Here is a 24,968-nt window from a genome sequence, read left to right as displayed (position 1 = left end):
AGCAAACGAACGGGTTCCTGTTTTCGATTCTCGACCTCGAGGTGGGCGAGGGACGGTCGCTCCAAGGCGGAGGGACTCGGGTCCGTCTGCACGTGTGCACGGGTCGCTTTGTTGCTTCGCGCCTTCTCCCGTCGGGTTTTGCCATGGCGCTACGTCGCACCTGCGGAAGGAGAGGAGAAAGGCGCCAGTTTTAAGCAGGGAAGCCCCCTTCGTTTAAAAAAGTAAATCAAAATTTGACCCTCAGAGGACACGCCAACCCCAGGGCAGCTTAGGTGCGACGGAGCTGAATGGGGAGACCCCTCGGGAGAGGAAACCGTTAAGCAGAAAAGGCTGGGTCCCAGTAAGCCAGTGTTTCTCAACCTCAGTGGCTTTAAGATGGGTGGACTTCACCTCCCAGAATTCCCCAGCCAGCCGGAGGTGAAGTCCACTCATCTTAAACCGGCTGAGGTTGAGAAACACTGCATTAAGCCATAACCTGGCTTATTTTTGGCTTAGTATAAAGTGTTAATCCAGTCTATAGAGCCATGTACCTTAAAGGCTGCCCTTCATATTCTGCTTCCATGTCCCGTTAGAATCGGCGTGCAAAAGGTGTGGCTTTGTGTGACTTCAAAACGGGGGGAGGGGCTAAAAATTAGCCCTACATTCTTTAAGATGGGTGCCACTGGTGACCAAGGTTTCAAGCAAAATAGGAAAAAAAAAATACAAGTAGTACATTGCATAATACAAGTAAACAAATTCGTTTTTTCCAGACAGGCAAGGTTCAGCAATCTCTTGTAAAAGCAGTATCACCTGTTGGCAAGAAACATGTCCTGACAAGCAGGAACCCTACGGAGACGAATTAAGTCTCTAGTGTTTTATTACTGCTACAGTAGACAGAAAATTCTACCAAACTGAAGAAGCGTGAGAAAACCCATACGGATAAACCCCAAAAATCAAGGCGGGTCTGTTCTGTGTCTCTTTGAATGACAGCTCAAAGTCTCTCTGCTACACATGCGTTTTCCCCCCTGGATAGGGGCCCCCTCCTGCTCACCATCAGTGCTCATGACAAAACAATTGCATTCAATCCTAAATGTTTAATCTATTTCACTTGTCATATTTACTTAGGCATTATTCATAGCTGTTGATCAACTTTCCAGAGTTGCTTAGCTACTATGTTACTTGACTGACTGACTATGTGCCATCAAGTTGTTTTTTATTCCTACCGACCACATAGGTAGATTTTTTCCCATGACAATCTACCCCTAACCTCTTCTTTCAGGTCTCCCAACATTCATCACCACTGTAACAGTCTGTCCATCCACCTTTCTGCTGGTCTTCCTCTTCTCTTTTCTTCCACCTTTCTCAGCATTAGTGTATTTTCCAGAGAGCTAGGCCTTCGTATAATATATCCAAAGTAGGATCATTTGAGCCTGGTCATTTGTACCTCAAGTGAGAACTCTGGGTTAATTTGTTCATTCGTTTGTTTTCTTGGCTGTCCACAGTATTCTCAGGAGTGTTCTCCAACACCAGAGTTCAAAAGGGTCACTACCCTTCCTATCCTGCTTCTTCAAAGTCCACCTTTTGCTTCCATAGAGTGTCACAAGGAATACCATGGCTTGCAAAATTCTGGTCTTTGTAGGTATAGACACATCATGGCATTTGAATATCTTTTCCAAGGACTTCACGGCTGCTCTACCAAGTGCTAGTCTGCGGTGTATTTCTTGATTGCTTGTTCCTTTATTGTTGATGGTTGATCTTAAAAGGCAAAAGCTACCCGCCATTTTGATACGCATTGCCAGTTCTAAGGCTGGTTGTTCTATCTGTTATTAGTTTATTCTTCTTTATATTTAATTTTATATGTACTAATTTTACTATATAACTATTATTTAGCACTGTTTTATTTAGTCCTTTGTTCAAGCTTATATTGATGTGTATACTGTACTTATTATATTTATGTATGTGACTCACATCCCATTTAAGAGCTCAACGCAACTTATATGGAGATCTCTGTTCAATTTATCCACAATCGCTACCCTGTGAGACAGGTTGAGCTATGAGAGCAGTGAGGCAAAACTCACCCAGTGAGTTTCCAAGGTTGATGGTGGATGTGAACCTGCTTGTCCAGTACCTCAGCCAGTATACTGCACTGACTCAGTTGTGCTTTGAGAAACGTTGTGCTAAATATCTAACAGAAAATGGCTTTTATTACTCTTGGCCTATTTCCAGTCATTGGGTTCTTAATAGCTATTAGATAATAGCTACTGAATAAAGCTACTAGACTCAGAACTCAGGTTCCCTGAAGTGCTGAACGTGGCAGATAATATGATAGAATTTGGTGCCCAATCATTTCAAAATTTTCCTGGCCCTCAAGATTGGTTGGAATAATCTCAGAAAACAAAGAATCGTGTAGTGCATATTAAAGAGAGCTAGTATGTAGTAGTTTAGAACAATGCCTGGGGAAACCCAAATTCTAGTGTTAATGTGGAAACTCATTGCTCCTTAAATTAATCTCCATTAAAATGCCAAAAAAGTAAAACCGTTTTTTATTGACAAATAGAGGCATTTTTCTTCACCGTATCTTTAACAATAGGATTAATACATAGACAACCTTTCAACAGAAGCTTAAAGAGTGGAGTTATTATGTAAAATTGGAGAAACTTATTTAGACTGGTGAAAGACTGTGGGACAGCAAGTTATTTAGTTTTATAGTTCCACCTTCATGGGGGTACTATTTAAATTTTCTCCAGGTAACAAAGTGTTTTGAATTCTTTTGGGTTATTTTATATTTATTATTCAAATTTTGCTACCGCCCATCTCCCCCAAAAGGGAGAGATTATATCTTGGAGATAGAGATAAAGATTTTTTTTTTTCAGATGTATTTCCAATCGGGATAGTTTGAAGTACAAGTATTCTTTGAGAAATGTGGAGATCTGTTTAAGCTGTTAATTATATAAAACCATATTTTCTATTGATACCCTGTAAATCATATTCTTGGCAGGGTTTTTAATGTTTAATTAACCAGGAGAGTTTCAAAAGGCGCTACAGAGTTCTGTGGCTATTTGCACAAAGGGATAAATTTTCACTAGTGATTCTTTTCATTCTGTAGTTTGACGTAGCTACAGAAAAATCAAAGCCCCAAAGATCAAAATATTTAAAAGACTCCTGTGCTAAAAGGACTTTCTGAACACTTAAAGAATTGCTAGAGGTGTTCTATTTTAAGCACTTAAACTTTATAAATAGTAATTTGATATTTGGTGAGCTACATGCCACCGACTGGACAGTGGCCCCTTTGTGTGCAGTGAAAGGCCTCTCCCTTTTAAAAGGGAAATCCTTGAAGATCAGTTTCTCAGGTGGCTATGCAAAGTACTTTGAAAAGCTATCCCGAATTTCTGTAGTGGATCGTTATAGGAAAGTGCATCATCATCTTGCACCTATGAGACTGTTTTGATCACTAGGGCAAATTAGGAGAGATGGATAAGGAGAAGGGTCTTCACACCTATCCGTGTGTCTGTTTCTCACCTGGCTTCTTTTTAGTTAACTGAGATCTTGTGTTTAAGAGACAAAAGGGAGCTTCGTGTTTCTCATTCCTTCTGCTTCAAGATGTAGTTTACATAGAAAAGAGGCTTTTCTGTACTCATGTGCTTCATAATCTACTTTTTACTTCAGTGGATGTTTGGCATTCATTGATAAATGGGCTAAACCCATACTCTGCATCCAAGTGTGCTGGTAAAAGGTACCCCCATATACTTATGAGCTGCATTTGCCACCAGATCTGTGAGATCAGCCCCCCCCCAAAACTGCTTACCTGTGATCTGTATACCTGTGAACTGCTTAAAGTGCCTTTGTAATAAAACATTCTCAGCAAGCTGAATTGACCCTAAACGGCAAAGAGGAAGGATCAGTCAGGAGCCAGTGGCCCTGTGAACCAAATTCTTTTCTATTCACTGACCAACTCTCAGAGATAGTATAGCTAGCATGCTGACCTAATAGGAAGGGATAAATAATGAGAAGGTCACCCAGATGCATTTATCCAAAACATTCTAACACCATGCTGTAATTTACACTGTGTCTGCCTTTTTCTTTGTCTTGTCTTTGAAATGTAGTAGGCCAAGGTACATAAGTTATGGTTCTGCTTTCACTCAAGGCTGGTCAGCAAGCTGCCAGTGCTTTGCTGGAAGCCCGCTGTACACTGTCGTTATTTGCATGCTTAATAAATTTACATTGCATCTTCAAAGTGATTTGGTTGCTTTAGGTGAGCCAGGTTTTGGCCACAACACAAGACATCTATACTGTACAGTGAGCATTTTTAAAGGGGTGTTTTGGAACTTAATTGTTCGGTATTCTTTTATCACTCTGCTTGTGTTCGGGAGCACATTCTCTAACAAGGGCTCCTGCTGAATTCAGTTCTCAACAACTGCAAAGAGGATTTGAGTGGCAGTCCTGTAATCCTATTCTTGGAAGTAAAGTCCATGGATCACAGTGGAATCATAGTTTAAATTACCAGAAATTGCACCACTTATGCAGAGGTGCCATTCACTGCATGGAGCAAGAAGCTGGAATTAATCCTGATTCTCTGACGAATGTAACTATGTTACATGGAACTTCAAATGGCTGCTGTCACAGAATGATCTTCAAAAAGTCTGGGATTTATTTTTTAGGCAGACACTCTCATTTATTTTGGACCCATGTTGGCTCATTGTGGCAGCAACTGTCAGACATCCTGACTTTGCTGCTGGCTTCTTCAGGCAGGGCAGGAACAAACTCTGAAAGGCCTTGCTTTGCTTGTGCAGGCCTACCCAAATGTGTGACTCCAAATTTGCACACCATCCCTCAGAATACTTGCTCTAAATAGATATGTGTCCAGGGTTGTGCTGCAAATATTGGACTTTTAACAGTTTAATGATAAATAAGTGCTGGCTGGAGGGAGTTGGAATATGATGAGGTAGAAATCCCTTGCTTCTGTGACTGCGGGCAAGTAGCAATTTCTATTAACTGTCTCCAAAGATTACCAGCAGGGTGACCTAATATCAAAAGTGTCTCGCAGGCCAAAATATTTTGCAATTAATAAGGGTGGAGGAAGGGATATATTCCAGGAGAAAATTACTCACATTACATCCAAATGTTACCATCCAAGTGTTACTCGGGATACACCCAGAGTGTTGATAAAAAGGCCAAGTCGAGGGCCACCTAATTTGTTTCCATCACAGTGAGAAGGTTCATATGTTCTTTGTCATGGTTTCTTTAGCCATGGTTTATTGGCCAAACGTTAGCTTTGTTCATAAAGAAGGTGATTGAATTAGTTTACAGATGATAATGACTGGATTCACACATTATACTAAGCAAAACTTAAGTGTGAAACAAACCATCTAAGCAATTTCCTAATCATCCAGCAACCGGCTTGGAGCAGTACGAACCTTAAAATTGTTTAAAATGAGAAATACAACGCAACTGGTCATTTTGTTCACTTTGCATGGGCTGTTTAGCTGTGTTCTGCATGTACTCATTTGAGAGTGAATGTGATAAAGTGAATGTTGGCTAGCCTGTGCATAGTGTGACGGTTTTGGGTACCCATCTTATGTGAACGGAAGAATGAATGAAAAATTGGAAATAGCTTGAGGGAAGGCCAGACTCAGGATAGGGAAGGAGTGATTGTAGGGATGATCCACCAACAGAAGAGAGGGTATTGGATGATCTGTGTCAGGACTGGAATCTCTTAGGCATGATTCCAGAACACATACATTTTGGGCAGAAGTGTTCTGGGGCATTGCAAGGTGAGAGAGAGCAAGGAAAAGCAAGGCCCTTGGTGACAATTAAAGGGAAAGAAGATGCTAGGAAGATTGATGTATCTGTGTATATGTACCAGTTGGATATATTATGCATGAATACAAGCATAGCAAAGGAGAAAGAATCCACCAGGAAGACCAGAGAGATGGGGTTTGGGGTCAGGAAGGAACCCTGAACTTACTACTACTTCAGCCATTAAGATATGGCTGAATTTTCTCCCTAATGAGGCATGTTGTGTGTTACTGTCATTTTTTTTAACTGATCTGTTTCAATATTGTAGTCATAGATTCACTTTTTGTATGAGCCAAAGTCAAACTAATTTGCCCACAGTTCATCTACATCATGGCAATAAATGGAGATTTAAAGCAGATTTGTTTTGTGATATTTTCCCTAGAACAAGCTGCTTCTTTGAGGTAGAAACAAATCAAGCATTCATTGCTGTCCAGTCATAAGGTAAAGGTAAAGGTTTCCCTTGACGTAAAGTCCAGTCGTGTCCGACTCTAGGGGGCGGTGCTCATCTCCGTTTCTAAGCCTTAGAGCCGGCGTTGTCTGTAGACACTTCCGGGTCATGTGGCCAGCATGACGACACGGAACACCGTTACCTTCCCGCCGAAGCGGTACCTATTGATCTACTCACATTTGCATGTTTTCGAACTGCTAGGTGAGCAGGAGCTGGGACTAGCAACGGGAGCTCACCCTGCCGCACGGTTTCGAACCGCCGACCTTCCGATCGACAGCTCAGCGGTTTAACCCGCAGCACCACCGCTGTCCAGTCATATTTGCATAAAAAGATATAACGCACGTAGCAGAATATTTAATTTACATTTCTTAGGGGAGTATTTCTTGCTTCACTGATACTTTCTGAATACGTTTTTCCTTTTCACTGAATAATCCAAAAGCAAATAAGTATAGGCAGCATTTCACAACCACCTTGCTCTTATTTTGACCTCTTCAGGTGTAGCACTTGCAGGAAATTAATCTGTAATTAGGTTTAATGCACTAGCTGCAGTTTTTTAGTCTGATTTGGCAGTGGTTATTTGTACCCTAGTCTCAGCCCTCTACATTAGTTAAGTCACATTTCAGTTACTACAGTCTGCTCTACATAAGACTGCCCTTGATGAGCATCCAGACATTTCAGGCTCAAAAGATGACTAGGCTTTTAATTGATGTATGAAATCATTATATCATTCCAATACTGAAATTTCTATATTGATAGGCATAATTTTTTAATTTTCAAATTCAGTTTGTTGGACTTGGCTTTTAGAACTACCAGTTGGCCACTGAATCTATTTCCCTGATCAGGCTGGAAACCAAATTAAAGCACCCCTGACAAAGGGCTGCCAGTTTCTGTTTCAACACAAAAAAAGGGAAGGCCATCATTTATCTGGATAATTGACTGCTAGCTCCATATGACCACTTGCTGGCAACAAGGTGTAAAAGTTTTCTGTGTCCCTTTGTTGCCCTCTGGTGGTGATATGCAATGTCTGTCAGCCCTATGTATTGTGACAAGAAAAGAATATCATCCTTCCTCTTGTACACCAGAATTTTTCCACTTCCTAGCTAAGAAAACAGACAAGAAATAGTATTATTTCATCTATCTAACTGATCTACAGTTATCTTCTGTATTTCTGAAGGTGTTTATGTTTAAGTCATTTTTTTACATTCTTACATATTTTGTCATAGTTAGCTTCATTTAGTTTATTGAATGAGCCTAATAGGTAAACCGAGTCTAAAGCTTTCATGCATTTACAGTACATCTGTTCTCTAAGTCACCATTAGCCCATCCTTGTCAACTGAGGATTAACAACTACACCGAAACCAACCTGGGAGATTTCCCCAGCCCCATGTGGCTATGTGACACACATGTAGATGTGCATGCAAACAGTATGTAAGCATGTATATCTGCGAGAAGCCACACTCCTCTTTTGGAGATGTAAAAAGGGTAAATTCTCTTTTTGCCAAATCAGCCCAAGATTACTTCAGATTTTGCAACAGTGATGTCTGCAGCCATTGCCCTTTGGGTCCACAGCTTCCTATGTTGTCAGTGACTAAGACACACACCTATCCAAATTCGGAAGTAACTATATGGGAAGACACCTTGTTTTTCTATAGGATAACTAGGGTATCTTACCTACTGGTACATATATGCCATTAAAAGATTTATATTCCTTGATGGGAAAACGGCTGAGAGTTGCTTCTGATTGTACTGTAGTCAGTTATTAATGTAATAAATAAAATCACTGGTATTCTGGAGTTGTTTTTTTAAGCAAGGTCTGATGGTCTGAATCTGTAAATGGTACAGTCGAATCTAGAGGGAAAAAAGTATATTAATATGCTGCTCAGTACAGCTCACTTTAGCTTGGTTTATATATCATGCTAAGGTGTTTTTTGTTGAATAAACGACAATTCAATGAGTTTCTCCACTGTGCTAAGTCATATGAAAGGGAGGTGGTTTCCATACATTGCAGTAAGTCCCAAACCAGCAATAGCCTTATTTTTAATATGTTGCATGGACCTAGACAGCTAGTAGTCTGACCTATATTGATAGGCCTTCTGTAAATTTGTCTCTCTGCAGATAATAAATTAACAGAAACTATCCACCTCCATTTTACTACCTTTCTCGTGTTTCCATCTACAGTAAATCATGAGAAAGAGAATAAAATGGAGGTGGATAGCTTGTTTCTAAGACAAGGAATAGGTCCAAATAAGTAAAGGTGAAGCTGGAGTAAGATGATCAAGGTCCAGGAAGCCACATGCAAGATGTCCTGGACTAGATGTCACAATCTTTTGGGGCCAATGAGCACATTTGGAATTTTGAGCATGTCATGGATAGTTTCACAAAACGTTTGCCTTCAGAAGGCTTCACTAGGCACTAAGTGGCTGCTATGATTAGCAAAGTGAGTCAAAGAACACCTATTTACTAGAAAGCAGTCCTGAGGTTGCTTTCTACTATAACTTCCAGCCTATTATCCCTGGGATACTCTGTGCCCTCCTTTTAGGTGAGTGCATTAGGGTAGGTGAGTGCATTGCTTAGCAAAGCATTGGTCCTCATCCATCTGTCATTATTGTTTTCTAAGGATACAGATGGTGGGCCCCAGAAGCATTCTTGTAAGTAACGATTGTATGGATGTTAATGTTTTCTTTGCAGCACACCAGCTTTTTAAAATGAATCTAGTAAAAATCAAGTGGATTCACATAACATGTGATACTAAAGCCAGACAAAGCCCAGGGGCACAGGTCTTAATCTACTTGAGAAGGGCTTGGTCTGTGGCATCAGCTGCTCTTTTGTGCAATCAAGAGGGGACACCACACCGCAACATTTTGTTGGCCAGATTTGCAGCAGAAGTTAAAAGGCTAAGCCCTGACTGCTTGGTGCCCTCGTTTAAGTTTCTTCCCCAGAAAATTGCAGACAATTCTAGGAAATGATGTTCACACATTTGGAGGGCATCCAAGTGGGAGAAGCTGCTTTATGCTCTGCAATGTACAGGCCATCCCTCCATTCAAACAACACCATCTCTCACAACAGCCCAGAGGCTGGTATGATTATGAAGGAGTTAGTTGCTTTGATCATTGCTGAAATGAGACACTGGCTGGGAACATATAGAAAGCACGCTTGAGTTTTTAATAGAAAGATTGGACTGTAGAAGCAAAACAAGTATCCCAAATGAGATGCGTTTGACAGATTTCACATACTGGGTCCAGGTTCAGCATTTTGTCACTCGCTTTCATTTTAGCTAGTAGAATCTGTGTAAAATGAGAAATACATATAAGCTGAGCATCAATGAGACTCTTAAATCAACAAATTGGCTTTATTTCCCTAGCATTAGAGAAGATGCTTTATAAAAGCAGCATGGACTTTGCTCCTGGGAGCCTTTGCCCAATTTTGTTCTGTTGCCCTGAACTTTGAAAAAGTATCTTTGTAGTAAAGCTGTTACATAAGACCATTTCACTACTGACCTGTACTTTGCCAGGGCACACTAGAGCAAAGCCACCACTGTCCTAATAGCAAAAGGAAAGTTCTTTGAGGTGAACTCAACTCCTAGTGACTTCATGGGCTACATGGACTTCATGTAGGCTCCTAGGCAGCAGGTTGAAAGTGATTTGCTATTGACATCTTCCAGGAAGGTGTATTATTATTATTATTATTATTATTATTATTATTATTATTATTATTATTATTATTTTCCTTTTGGCTTCCTAGGCTAATTTATAGCTGTGGAGTTTCCTGTGGATTTCCATCAAAATACTAATCAGCTCTGTCTCTGCTTTGCCAAAGTCAGCTAAGTGCTGCTACTAGCTTGCTATCCTAGTAGCTGCTGCATTTATTTCTACATGGCCCAAGGACACCCAGCTGGCTTTGTGCCTAAGGCAGGGCTAGAACTCCCGGTTTCTAGCCTGATGCCTTAACCACTACACCAAACTGGCTTCTAAAATACTAGCATAATAAAGGTAAAATAACATAAAACTGTGACATATACTGCTATAATGGTGTATTAATAACTTGTGCAAGCGTAAATCTAAAATATTACAGACTATGAAGTAAAATATGTATCATCTAAAAACAAGACAGCTCTCTCTCTCTCGTCCTGGATCAATGCTACATGGCATATCAGGCAGTAAGGGTTCTCCAACTCTTTCGCTCTTGGGTGAGTGCTTTGGCATCCTTCCATGTGCTATTCAATGCCTTCAGGTATTGTATCAGTGTTCTTCGCCATGTTATTTGAGGGCATCCTTGTTGTTTAACATTGCGGGGGGGTCCAACTCATTACCACTTTAGGGATCCGGTTGTTCTCCATGCGAAAAATGTGACCAGCCAGTTAGAGTCTTCTACAAGTGATGATGTTATAAAGTTTATACGAGCCACTCCTTCGGAGCACCTCCTCATTGATGATGTGGTCAAAATATTGGATCTTTAAGATTCGGCAAAGGCATCTCTGTTGGAAGATGGCAAGCCTCTTGTTGATACTTGCTGATGCCTTCCAAGTCTCGCTGGCATAAGCAGCTGTCTGGATCACAATAGAAGTGAACAGATGTAGTTTAATCTTCAGTGATATGGATGGCGAGGACCAGAACATGTTAATCCTTGGGAAAATGGCTATCGCCTTCCCAATGCGGCACTTAATGTCCACCTCTGCACCACCATTCCGGACAATCACACTACCTAGATAGGTGAACCTCTCTACTTCCTCTAGCTGCTGCAGTCCGAGTACAATTCCTCGTACTGGGGCCATGGAGCTCACGTGCATGACCTTTGATTTCTTGGGGCTTATCCTGAGACCAACTTTGTTTGCCTCACCATCCAAGACAATTGTGGCATGTAATTTTGACTCATCTTCCTCAAGCAAGGCCATATCATTGGCAAAATCCAAGTCGCCAGGGTGACTTTGGTCAGTCCAGTGGATGCCTGTCCCAGTGCATGCTTCAGCTCGCTGCATGACATAATCAAGGGCCACAAGGAAGAGGAGTGGGGACAAGATACAACCTTGTCTAACCCCAGTGGTAATCTCAAAAAAGTCCGTATGACCATTCTCAGTCTTAACACAGCAACTTGATCATTGGTACAAATTCTTAAAGATGGTAATGAAGACTGCCAGTACTGTTACACACACAAGCTCCCAGGTTCGGCTTATGACCAATCACTCAGACTCACAGCTTGTTGAGGTGCGCAGATCTTGTCAGCCCCCCTGGCTTTCTACCTGGGTTTTCCAGATAGGTGCAGCTTGAGCAGAAAAGACACACAGCCCTGGTCAACAGCCGGGAAGTAATTAGGGACACACACAAATAACTTTCAACTGAACTCTGAGGCACAACAGGTTCCTTGAAATACAAGAAGACCCAGTGAATTTAAAGGAACAGCAAAATTTTACTGGTTACAAGGTGCATTGCTCTTTCTCACACACACACACACACACACACACACTCATCCACACTTACCCATGTCCAACTAAGCTGCCAGGCACTAGCTAGAGGGATGGAAGCTGCCAAGTCTGGATCCAAAGACGACCCAAGGAGTGGGCGGGCTTTGGGATCCCTTTTATCCCCAAAAGTCCTTGCTTTGTTGATTTCACAAGTTTGGTAGCTGTAGATGGGATTGGGGGTGGGGAGTTCTGCATGTGCTCAGGCCCAACTTCCTTTGTCTGGTTCAGATGACATTTTTCCTTTGCTTCCTTAATGACTTGCTTCCTTCTTATCTACCTCCCCGAAGGGATCTTTTAGACAAGTTTCCTGGCTTTTGTCCTCTCTGCTTATGTATCTGCTCATCTTTAGGTAATGGCAGATTCAGCCTAGTCTCACAGTACGCCATATAGACACAGGATCTGCCAAAGGGACCCACGATGGATGCTATCAAAAGCTTTCTTAAAGTCAACAAAGTTGATGGCTATGGGTGCCGATACTCGATGCACTGTTCTATGATATTCCTCAAGGTAAAGATTTGCTCGCTGCAGGACCTTAAATCTAAAATGATAAATAAAACAGAAGTGATTATTTCTGTAACCAGTTATGCCTTATGTTCATTGCAGCAACACAGAATTTGGCTATTGCACAGGTGATAAATGGTTTCAAATCTTCTAGAAGATGGTTCACGTAGAAATTGTCTGGCCTTCCTGGAAAGTTACGTATTAGGGACAGAATATAAGCAGACCTGATATCCCTTTAGAGCTTACAATACATGCAAAATGGTTTCAGTCTCCTTAGCAGCACATGGGCAGGTACACTCAGTTAATGGGGTTTTGGAGTCTCTGCCTTGCAGCAGTGAGGATGGTAAAATGTTATGCCTGACTTTGAAAAATGCTGTTCTCAGCTTGGGGAAAGTTAGATTTTGTAGGTATCTTGCTGGTTCCCAAGTGCCCTTATCTATCCAATTTCTACCATATTGGGGCAGCCTATTAACTTCAGTCTGAAATTCCCTATTCCTTATTGTTGAGTGAGCATTTGTTTGGCTTGGTCATATCCTAAAGAAATTAGGAATGGTACAGAAAGCCCATATAATGCCAACTTCTGCTCTACAGCCTGTTTCCAGAGACAAGGAAAATTGTTAAAACTAAAGAGGTCAGTGTGACTGAAAAGGTAGTTTATCATCTTCCTCCAAGCCCTTACCTGGATTGCAGACATTCCTGATTCAAGCCTTAACTGGGCATTTGCTGTTCCATTGGGTGCAGCAAGGATTGATCTCAAAAAATTTGTTTGCACTGTTTCCAGTGCATCCTTCTTCGCATAAATTCCTACTCACGCCCTATAAAGGATTTGGGCCAGTGGTTTGGCCTCAAAAAGTTTTAATCCCACAGGGATAATTGTCCTCCACTTGTATAAAAGAAACACTTAATAGCACTTGTCTTAAGAGCCAGCTGCACTACGTGATTCTGATGTACTTTCCAGGTGCCTTTAGAGTAGAAAACCACCCCAAGTTATTTAAATGCAGTAACCTGCTCTTACTTATGCCCTTCAACTCTCCAGGATTGTTGGCTGGCTCTCTTAGCAAAGACTAATTTTTATTAATGTTAATTTTTAGTCTGAAATCTTCTTTTGTCAAAGAAACAAAGTAACACTCCAGTAACTGGGATGTAAAACATAAAAAATGGTTTGATCAGGACTGTGCACAGCTGAAAAGGTCATATCATACAGAGTATAGAAAGAGTAAACCTTTTTCCTTCTGAGGACCAACCACTTTCCCTAAGGAATTTAAAGGCTCAACACGCCCTCCTAAAACAAAAGATGGGCAATGAAGAAGACCTGGCAGAAACTAATTAAATCAGTCAGGAAGAGGGATTCTTCCCTCTTCTGGCAAACCACCAGAGGACTAAGAAAAGAATTAACACACACACACCAATCAAGTACCAATTCAAGCCTGGGAGGAATATTTTAGGGGGTTGTACATGGACCCTGCTAGTAACATAAATGAGAGTGAGGTCCAACCTGGACAAAGTTCAGAATTGGCCCCCTGTCTCTGTGCAAGAGGTAACCCAATTGAATCCTTTAAGGCAGTGTTTCTCAACCTTGGCAATGTGAAGATGTGTGGACTTCAGCTCTCCATGCTTCAATTCCCCATGTTGGCTGGGGAATATTCTGGGAGTTGAAGTCCACAGATCTTCACATTGCCAAGGTTGAGAAACACTGCCTTAAGGTGAACAAGGCTCCAGGTGTTGATTGTGTTTTGCCTTGAAATAATTAAAAAGCATCTCGGCTGGTGGGTGCCTCTGCTAGCATCCCTATTTACATTCATAGATCAGTCATGTTCCAAAAGACTGGGGGCTGGTAATAATAATCCCAATTTATAAAAAGGGCAATAAGAATGATCCATGCAATTTACAGGTCTATCAGCCTTTTGAGTGTTATTAGCAAATTATATGCTAAACAACTAAATCATCAGCTCCAAGACTGGATAGAGACAGAGGGCGTATTCCAAGGTGAGCAGGCAGGATTTGGACAAGGGAGGGCAACAAATGACCACATTCCAGTGCTCCACCATCTTGTACAAAAATGCTCTCATTAAAAGAAATCCTCCCTCTTTGTGGCCTTTCTAGATTTTAAACATGTGTTCGACTCAATTTCCAGGAATGCCCTTTGGGAAAAATTAAAAAACACAACTATTGATGGGTACCTCCTCTTTCCGATACAGAAATTATACTCCAACACCACCTTAAGAGGGAGGTGCAATCTCCAAGGGTCCCTCTCTGGCACAGTAAATGTTCAGGAGGGCAACAGGGAAGTATTTTTGCCCACCCCCCTTTTCAACTTGTACGACAGTTCAGTGGTGGACCTTCTTCATAATCCGGGTTTGCCCAGAAAGATTCCTTCATAAACCTAAACTAGCAGGTCACAAAATCCCTATGCTCCTCTACACTGATGATGCCACCATAATTTCACAAAGTCCCATAGGGCTGAAAAGAGCAATAGCAGCAATATTTTGGTACTGCAGACAAAATCGCCTGGTTCTTAATTTTGATAAATCTAACAGATGTAAGTTAATTTAGAGACCCTGGCACAGGCATTTAGTTTAACTCTTACATATATAGGAGGAGGAAGGGGTATTAGGTATTAGCCGCCTTGAGTTATTTATAAAAACAATAAAGGGATAGAAAATAAATTAAATAAAATATAAGTATTGTCACCTAGCAAAAGCAATTCCCACTAAAGCAGTGCCAGTCCAGATGTTCAAAGGCGGGCTATAAAAATCAAGAATGCCCTTTCTACCACCATTTCCACTAACTGAACAGGTCCACCTACATGATGAAAGGCAAATAAATGAAAGCAATTCGATTAGCAATTTATGGTATGGTATGATACCACTGACACCACTAATGTGCCATCAGCCTTCATGCCAGTGCTGATCTTCCTACTGCCCGCAAACTAAAGCCTGCAGCACCTTCTCTCCATTCTTCCCATCTGCTTGCTTAGCCCTAACTTCCCTCCACACCCCATCAATCTTCACAGCATTTGCCTCTTTCCCTCCTACCCTCAGTCCCATGATCTGGTTAGCCTCTTTGGCATCTGAACCAAAAGTAATTCTTTTCTGAGTGTAATTCTCACAGAATCTCTTGAGTAGTAAAGAAGCTTTACTAAGAAGAGTGGATGTTACAAGAATTCTAGCAACTGAACTCTTTTCCACTGAAAAATCAATATTTTATTTATTATTCAAATATCTATATATCTCCCCCAATATATCCCAAAATACATTACTGTAAAGTGAAGACTTCTTGATCATCTTTTTAACTGCTTTGGTGGGAACCAGTGAAAACACAGGAGCTTGCAACTGGTGGTTTACCCAACCATCTCCTGAATCTTTATCAGTTAGAGAACTAATTATTACAGATCTTCCTAGTCCATTAGAATCTTCACTTGAAAATTACTGGGGAAGGGGGTGGGTTGTAGTGAAAATTGAAAATGGGAATTTCTTCATGCTTCCCCCCACCTGCCCAGAAGGCTGCCACCCAGTTTGGAACCCCTGAACTAGATAAACGTGTTGTGTAAAACAGTCAAAGGGAGCTTCTAATTTTCATTTTAAGGTTGTTAATTTTTCACTCCTGGGCAAGCTCTCTCTTCGTAGGCCAAATTCTTCATTCATCCCGTAAAGAAAGAGAGAACTGAGGGCAGTGGCATCAGTGTCACCCCATTTGTTCAGCCCTGTACTGAAGAACTTCTCTTTTCACTTCAGTAGACAGCATGGTTTCACATCCGTAAAGGTAAATGTGTACACAGACATCTGTTTTGCTGAAAAAATGGGAAATGCATTTTGTCCAACATGAAACAATATGAGGCTGAGAAGTCTGATTTGTATTCTGATTCTTATCTAATGCAGCAAATCTGCATCTCATTTAAAAACTAATTTTTCATATAGTGATAAAGAAAAATAGGCTGATGGTAGCTCATCACATATGAACAATGAGACTCCAAGGTGCATGTTAGGAATGAGCCAGTGACGAAGTGCAGACTTTGCATACAAACGTTTTTAGAATAAAGAAAACCAGGCAAGAATTTGAATCCCTGGGGAGCAGTCACAAGACAGTCTTCCATACATTGCCAGAGCTATGCTGGAGATGTGTCACAGGGGCTTGTGGAAGCCCCTTATTAATTGAGGAGTGGGGCTTATTAGATTTTTTTGGATAAAATTTAACACTGCGACCAACGTTGCTGATGAGACAATGCAGAGGGGAGCGAGAAGGAAGGATCTGCTCACAGCAACAGGGTCAGGGGTGAAGGAATTCAGATGGGCACCCCAAGAGCTGATGCTTGACCCCTTATAAGGGATGCTGGGTGGGAGGGTGCTTGAAGAAGGCACAAGGAAGGGAAGACTCACACATTGTTACCTAGAGGCATTCTCTCCAAACTGACTTGGATCCAGATGAATGGCAGGAAAGAGAACACAAAAGCAACAGGCTGTCTTTGTCTCTCTGGACCACTTTTCTCTACTCCCTTCTTCCCTACCATGTTTGACTGGACAGCCCTTCGTTAATAAATTGGTCTGCATCCCTTTGTGTTACCCTCTGAGACAGAGTCATCCACTGGGGGGGAGGGGTCAAAAAAATTAAGATCAGAGCCACCATCTCAGGATCAGTCCTGCCCCTTTTTTACAAACTTTGCAAAAAACGGTGGGGCTTTGTGTGGTTGCAGTTGTCATCTTGACTTTTTTTATATATATACGCCTCCCACCTCTGTAGATGCCCCTACCTCTAGACATATTGGACTTCAGCTCCCAGCTTGCATGGGGGTTGAAATACAACTAGAACAGAATACTATAAATAGTGCTGGATGAGTAACAAAGGTGAATATTCTCAATATAAGGCAGTTTCTGATATTCCTAAATTAAAAATGTCTAGAAACTCAAGAGATATATTGCAGTCTAGTGACACTCACCAGATATGTTGCCAGCATTCACTTTGTACATCTGTGAAGAAACATTTACTTATTTGGGGGATGTTTAAAGAATTGATCCCTGATTGTTACTGATCACTTCTAATCATTAAAGTTCACCAAAGTTTGGAGTTTCATTATGATATATGCATTTAATACTGAAATCACTCAAAGACACAAGGCATAAAATAGCATAAACGATTTCCTCCTCCTTTTTCTCAATGAAAATTCCCTACGAGCCAGGGGAAGGAAAATATATAGAAAGGGAGATTTTGCCAAAGTAGTTATGTGATTGTGTTGGAGACACCAAATTTAAATAAGGTGCAGATTTATTTCTTTGACATATTTGAATTGTCCAAACAATAAAAATACAAATAGATAACAGCAAAAAAAAAAAGAATAATATAAGTACACTATTAACTTCATTCAGTTATTAACTTACATAAAATGTGAGAAGAAAGTACAACCTACCACCATTTTTTTTTTTTTTAAATCCTTTCTCTTCCTGAATATGACTAGACTCCAGGAGGTAACCATAAAAAAATTGTTCTCTGGGTTTTATAGAATGATGTTAACACAACTTCAAAGTCAGTGTTTCTTGGGAACTTATTTCTTGTTGGTTGCTTATGACAACCTTCAACTGGGGGAATGATCCAGGCATCCCATTTTGAGAGAGATGATGGAATTTGTAGTCCAACAGATGACAAGTTGGGTAGTCTAAAGGAGACTCTGGTGCTACAATTTGCATTTTGATTGTTCTTATGGTGTAGTATCTCCAGTTGTATGATCAACCTAATAAGCTGTGTTGATTGTACATCAGAAACTCTTCAAATGAATTAAAATGGTAACCTTGAGAACAAGGTGTGTGTATGGAGTCCTTGGTGCTCTCTGAGCTTGATTGTTTCCTTGCAGACGTTTCATTACCAGACTAGGAAACATCACCAGTGCAAGTGAGTGTGGGGTTTGCTCCCTGTTTATATGCAGTAGTGTAAAGCCCCAAAGATTCCACAGTTCAACGCTGAGCTACATATATTCTCTTCTGTTGGAAGGTGTGTATGTGTGCTTATGATTTAAGTCCTGCAGTAGTGAACTTAAAAACTGATTGAATGATTGATTGATTTTTTGTAAATATCTAGTGACCATCTTAGGAAATTAGTCCCTTAATTAACTCATTTTAGTAACTTATTGTCATGACCTTGTTGCAAGGCACAAAAGAGCCTCACAACGTAGATCATGATCATTAAGGAATAGAGGAAGAAGATAATTAAACCAGGGATTAAAACAAGCACCCAAAGCACCCACACCCATGGACCCATAGACAGCTGAAAAGAAGGACATCAGACGAGCAGAGATAAGCCGCACCTGGTGCCCTGGAGGACACTCCCGATTCGAGGGGACAAAGGAAGACACTGGGAAAACGCCCATGCAGCCATCAAGGATCCCATCAAGAGGGATTGGGACAATGAAGGGTGGAGGAGCCCGGGGCCCTACGAGAGGGTATAAAAGGGGCACCTCCACACCACAACCCCCGTTCCCGTTTTTCGTTCTGTCAGCCATCATTCCAATAAACCAGAAATCCTTAATACCCATTAAGTGAGTCTGTGTCTTATTGCGAAGCAAGACTGACCCTGACATAAAACCGGGAACCCCAAAATTTTTTTTACCTAGCACCTATCCAACAAGCTTGTGAGGGACCCAGCTAGGTATGGAAACCCACGGAGCGAGGCAGCGCAACCCTTCGGCACCCGGTGACGAAGCCCCGCTCCCCCCAGGCGGGATGTGGCTGAGGTCCGGGCGGTGTAACGCCCCGGTAAGTATGGGATCCAGCTCGGGGGAAGTGGAGGGGGAGGGAACCACCCCGGCGCCCCGGAGCCCGCGGGCCACCGGGGGCGAGATGAAGGGACCCTCTCCAGGCTTGCAGGCAACCCCGGAGGAAGCACGAGACGAACCGCCACCCAGGGCGCACGGAGGCTGAAAGGCCGGGCTGCCGATTGGTACGTCCAGCTGTGCCAATCAGGCGCCCGGGCGCTGCAGGTCAGCACAGAATTCCTGCAGGCGCTGGAGCTGCACTTCAGGGACCCCCTGGAGCAAGAAAAAGCGAAAAGGGCGCTGAAAACACTCAGACAAAGCCAGCGCTCCGTGGCAGAGTATGGTATGGAGTTTCAAGCCCTAGCCGGAAAAGTGGACACCTGGTCTCAATCGACTCTGATTGAGAAATTCAAACAAGGGCTCAACTTAAACGTTCTCTGGTGGGCACTCTGCCGCGACAATCCCAACTCTCTGACGGAATGGATCCGGCTGGCGGGGGAAGCAGAGGACGCCCATGACACGTTCCTCCACGCCAAGAGGGAAACACAGCAGACGGAGGCAGCGAGACCCCCACACACAGCTGCAAGGCAGGGGAAGGTGAGACCCCAACCATGGAAGGAGGAACGGGACCGGCGCTTCGCCAAAGGGCAGTGCTTCACGTGTGGCAAGGAAGACCATAAGGCAGCAGCATGCCCCAAATCGACACCCAGAGAGAGCACGAGGAGGGCACAAACCACACCAACCCCAGCGCCAAGAAAGCGACCAGCAGCGAAGGGGGAGTACCGACGCAGACACTTCCCCTACAGCTCAGAGGAGGAGGGAAGCAATCCCAACGAGCCGACGGGAAACGACAACCACCTGGCCTAAGGGGCGCCGAAGGACAGGTGGAGGACAGTGACAGGCGCAACAACAAAGGGGTGAGTGAGGAATGCCCCACCCACTACGTCCGTGTCACCCTCACCCATGGGGATAAGACTGAAAAAGTCTGGGCACTAATTGACTCGGGCTGCTCCAAAAGCCTAATGCACCCAGACCTGGTAGCCGCGCTTAACCTCCGCTGCTATCCACTTCAGCACCAATTGGTGTTCACGCAACTCGATGGATCCGCAGCGGGAGGGGGCCCGGTCACCCAATACACCGGAGAAACCGCGCTAAGGCTCGGCAGCCACGAGGAAAAATTGGCTTTCATCGTGGCACCGGTGGGGCAACCCCTACTCATACTGGGGATCCCATGGCTCGTGCAGCAAAACCCAGTCATCAACTGGAAAACCAGAGAGATTAAGTTTGCTGACGGGCGTTATCAAGCACCTTCAGGGAACAGGGTCCCCCGAGCGGCCATGGGGGGGGCAACGACGACTGCAGAGCACAGAGAGACGGCACTGCCAGAAGGACTGCCAACCAAATACGCGGACTTCGCCGACGTCTTCGGCGAGAAAGAGGCGGACAAACTCCCCCCCCACAGGAAAACGGACTGTACCATTGAACTGGTCCCAGGGGTACCCCTACCCAAACCCAAAATATATGCCATGACCCAGCGGGAGCTGGCAGCATTAAGGGACTTTGTACCGATACCAGAACTGCCGCAACCTGAAACCCCGCCCTGCTCACCAGACGACTGGGCGGCACAGCTGGCAACAACCTGGCCAATCATCCAAACGGCCCTAGCAGACGCACAAACCACGTACAAAAAATATGCGGACAACCACAGGGCAGAGGCACCGAATTACAAAGTGGGAGATAGGGTCTACCTCTCCACTAAGTTCATAAAAACCTCACAACTCTCGAAGAAACTGGCACCGAAATTCATCGGACCCTTCAAAATCACACAGGTAATCAATCCAGTTACTTTCAAACTGGAACTGCCCCACAACTTGAGACGGGTCCACCCAGTATTCCACTGTGCACTACTGAAACCAACAAGCACATCCAAATGGCATACGGAAGAACCTCCACCCCCACCCGTAATGATAGACAACCACCAGCATTTTGAAGTAAAAGAGATACTGGACTCAAGAAAGCAAAGAGGAACACTACAATACCTCGTGAGATGGAAACATTTCTCACACCCAGAGTGGGTCCAGGCACAACATGTCATGGCAAGACAACTAGCTAGACAGTTCCACGAGGCATACCCAGAGAAACCAGCACCATAAAGACATCTTTGGGGGGCAGCATGTCATGACCTCGTTGCAAGGCACAAAGAGCCTCACAACGTAGATCATGATCATTAAGGAATAGAGGAAGAAGATAATTAAACCAGGGATTAAAACAAGCACCCAAAGCACCCACACCCATGGACCCATAGACAGCTGAAAAGAAGGACATCGGACGAGCAGAGATAAGCCGCACCTGGTGCCCTGGAGGACACTCCCGATTCGAGGGGACAAAGGAAGACACTGGGAAAACGCCCAGGCAGCCATCAAGGATCCCATCAAGAGGGATTGGGACAATGAAGGGTGGAGGAGCCCGGGGCCCTACGAGAGGGTATAAAAGGGGCACCTCCACACCACAACCCCCGTTCCCGTTTTTCGTTCTGTCAGCCATCATTCCAATAAACCAGAAATCCTTAATACCCATTAAGTGAGTCTGTGTCTTATTGCGAAGCGAGACTGACCCTGACACTTATTAACTCAGAATGCTGGAAGTTTTCCCAATTCTGTTCAGTAGTTGTATTCCTCATAGCCAATCTTCCCTTCAAGTGTGTCTACAGGGGCTTGCCACAGAAAAGTATTATGTCTTTGTGCCCTACCTTTGTTTCCAAGATCCATCTCCCATCCCACCCTGGTCTCTTCCATTTCCTCTTACATGCATCATTTAGACAGTTCTGTTCAAAAAAGCATTTAGTTTCCCTCTTTTTCTCACTTAACAGCTTTGCACTTTTGGGCCCTAGCCACTGTAGCAAACCAGAAAAAGCAATTCCTTGTTCCCCAGTTTGAATAATTCCAAGACTACAGGAACACCTAAATAAGAGGAAAAGAATTCAACTTTATTGCACATAGAATCCTCACACTCTGGCTTTGGCAAAGATGTGCGTTGTTGCCTTTGAGTCAGTCTTGACTCCTGGCAACTGCCTAGACAAGGACCTGCAGTTTTCTTGGCAAGATTTCAAAAGTGGTTTGCCACTGCCTCCTTCCTAGGGCTGAGAGATAAGGACTGGCCCAAGGTCACCCAGCTGGCTTTGTGCCTAAAGGAGGACTAGAACTCACGGTCTCCCAGTTTCTAGCCTGGTGTCTTAACCACTACACCAAACTGGCTCTTACAAAGGAGACCCAGGTTATTTGCCAAAAAGGGGCTGCATGGGCATGGCACTCAGCTCTGGGGTCCATGGGGGAGTTTCAACATCCCAAACATTTGATTAAGGTTTCATAAGTTAAACATACTAAGACTACATGCCCCAACACCATGCTTCCCTCTTACACTCTCTATTTACAAGATTACCCACCTTACACATGCAAATTTTGTTATGGCCATCCATTGTTTGTGTTGGAGATCTTTAAATAGCCCATTCTCTTGCAATCACTTCGGATTTAGCAGCCATTTCCTCCCTCCCAATGATGGCATTTAAGTTGATGCAATCAAGATCACTGCCTGATTTTTGCATGACAATGTCACTATATCCACCTGCAACTGAAAAGTTGTGTCTCAGTGTTCCTGGTGCAAGGGATATTGGTGGAGGCATTAGCATTTGAGGAAGCTATCCCTTCTTCCACAGCTGGTTTTGACTGCCATAGAAAAGCAGAACATGGCTAGTTTTAGCCGATTATAATCTAATATACTGAATATATTATTACTGCCAGGGCAGAAGAGAAGAACTTTGAATAGAAGAGAATATCTGTAGCTCAGGATTGAAAAGTAGAGTCCTTGGTGCTCTCTGAGCTTGGCTGTTTGCTTGTAGATGTTTCACTACCCACCTAGGTAACATGTGGGTGTGGGCTTTGCTCCCTGTTTATACACAGTACCTTGCCCTGCCAGTTTTGGTGGGAGTGTGGTTTTCTCCTTAGTAGTTCCCTGATTAGGGTATTTTTCTCTGTTTGATTGTTTGTCTGGTGTTAATCCCTGCTTATCTGGGTGTTGGCTGCTGGAGAGAATGTGTTCTTTCTTTTTGACCAGATAAATAAATAAATAGAAAACCTTTCTGTTTACATATTTATTGTCATTATCTTAAGTTCTGTTCTGGAATTTCCACTGGGAGGCATTGAAACAGAAAATTGAGCCTTGCAAGGATTTTCATTTTAACCACTGCAAATTGCCCTAAAATATTGAAATATTTTTTAGCCCAACTTTTCATTCCCTCGTTTAATTTCTTCCATGTTGATAGAGAATTATTGATAAGCATTTTCTTAAGATTGCAAATCCTTTGTGAAGGGTGCTCGGCCCTTTGGATAGATTTCATGGAAAGATAGTGACTAAAAAAACATGCTGACCAAGTCCTGTGAGGCCAGGAGGCCGAACCAGAACTCTGTCTAAAGAGAGCCTATCAGAATCAAGATGAATTTTGGGACACTCTTGAGGACATAGCAAAAGATTGGGAGTTATCAAATACCATACTCTGAGCCTGGCTACTTGAAGAAGGTACAACGGGTTTTCAGATGCAAGTTCCCTCTGAACTGTTGTAAAATGTTGAAAGAGGATACCGTAGTATAGTTTTTGCCGCGGCGGTGGTGAACCTTTCCCTCTCTTATCATTTCCCCCCTGCATTACCCTTCACTTGGGCTCCAGTACTCTGTAGAAGCAATTAACTCAGAGGATATAATTTTGCTTATTGCTTATTGAAGCAAAAAGGAGTTAGTAACGGTCTAGCTGATCTGTCTTCACTTGAGCAATGTTTGGTTCTCTTTTGGGTGATGAGACTGTAGCAAACTTGCTTCAATATTGCCCTCTGTCGGCAAGTCAATGGGCAGCAATGTTCTCTAGTAACAGAACTTGCTTCGAGCTCTACTTCTACCTCATTTATTTTACATTATTTACTATGATCGGATAACAAAGTGAAACCCACAGACTCAGCACAGCGTTTCTGGGTGCCTTTATTTTGGAAAATGCAGCTGAAACAACTAGACATTTGCATCTTTAGGAAGAGCCCTAACATCTAAACATTGCCATGTTCTGAGCTTATGCAACAAGGAGTGCTGTAGTGTATCATTGTTATTGTGGTTGTTTTTATTGTTGTTACCATTACTATTATTATAGTAATAGCAGAATAATTTATGCTTCTTAAACCATCTGGACATCAGAGGAATCTCAGTGAAGGCATTTGGAGGATAGCACAATAGTGGCAAAGACTGGAAACTGTGTAAGCTTGGGCCTGATTAGTATTTGGGTAAAAGATGTCACAGAAATACTAGAATAGGCTGGAAAGGCAGAGAAAAATATCCGCAAAGGAATGGTAAATGCCTTTCATGATGTGGTCAAGAAAACCATAGCTTGAGGTTTAACTTTGGACTGTAAATGTGTGAGTGGAAATCAAAGCAAAAACGATGAGGTCTGCTGGAGCAAACATCAGCAATGAATACCAATCCTCCAAATTAAGATACAGTGGATCAGTGTTTCTCAACCGTGCCAACTTTCAGATGGGTGGACTCCAACTCCCAGAATTCCCCATCCAGCAGGTTGAAGTCCACACGTCTTAAAGTTGCCAAGGTTGAGAAACACTGCAGTGGATGTTTAGTAAAATAGGATAAAATTTGCCAGGGAAAATTTAAGCCATTGGAGCCAAACTAAAGTGATGCATGAATTGCAACAACAGATTCCACAAATATATTGATAGATCAGTTCCCAGCTCTTTCTTCAAGTCCATAGCCCTGGCATAAACAGAAACCTTTGGTTGGAGAACAAAGGAGATATAGAACAGGGCCTTGGAAGAGCACAAAGGCCTCATGATAATCTCCCTAACCCAGTGTTTCTCAACAGTGGCAAGATTGGCTGGGGAATCCTGGGAGTTGAAGTCCATACATCTTCAAGTTGCCAAGGTTGAGAAACACTGCCCTAGCCACTCAGTAGAGCTCCTGCAGCTGTGGCATTAGGGCAACCTTTCCCAGCCAGGTGCTTTC

The sequence above is a fragment of the Candoia aspera genome, chromosome 7 (genome assembly GCF_035149785.1).
Source record: "Candoia aspera isolate rCanAsp1 chromosome 7, rCanAsp1.hap2, whole genome shotgun sequence".
Lineage (NCBI taxonomy): Eukaryota > Metazoa > Chordata > Lepidosauria > Squamata > Boidae > Candoia > Candoia aspera.
This window is presented reverse-complemented; position numbering follows the sequence as displayed.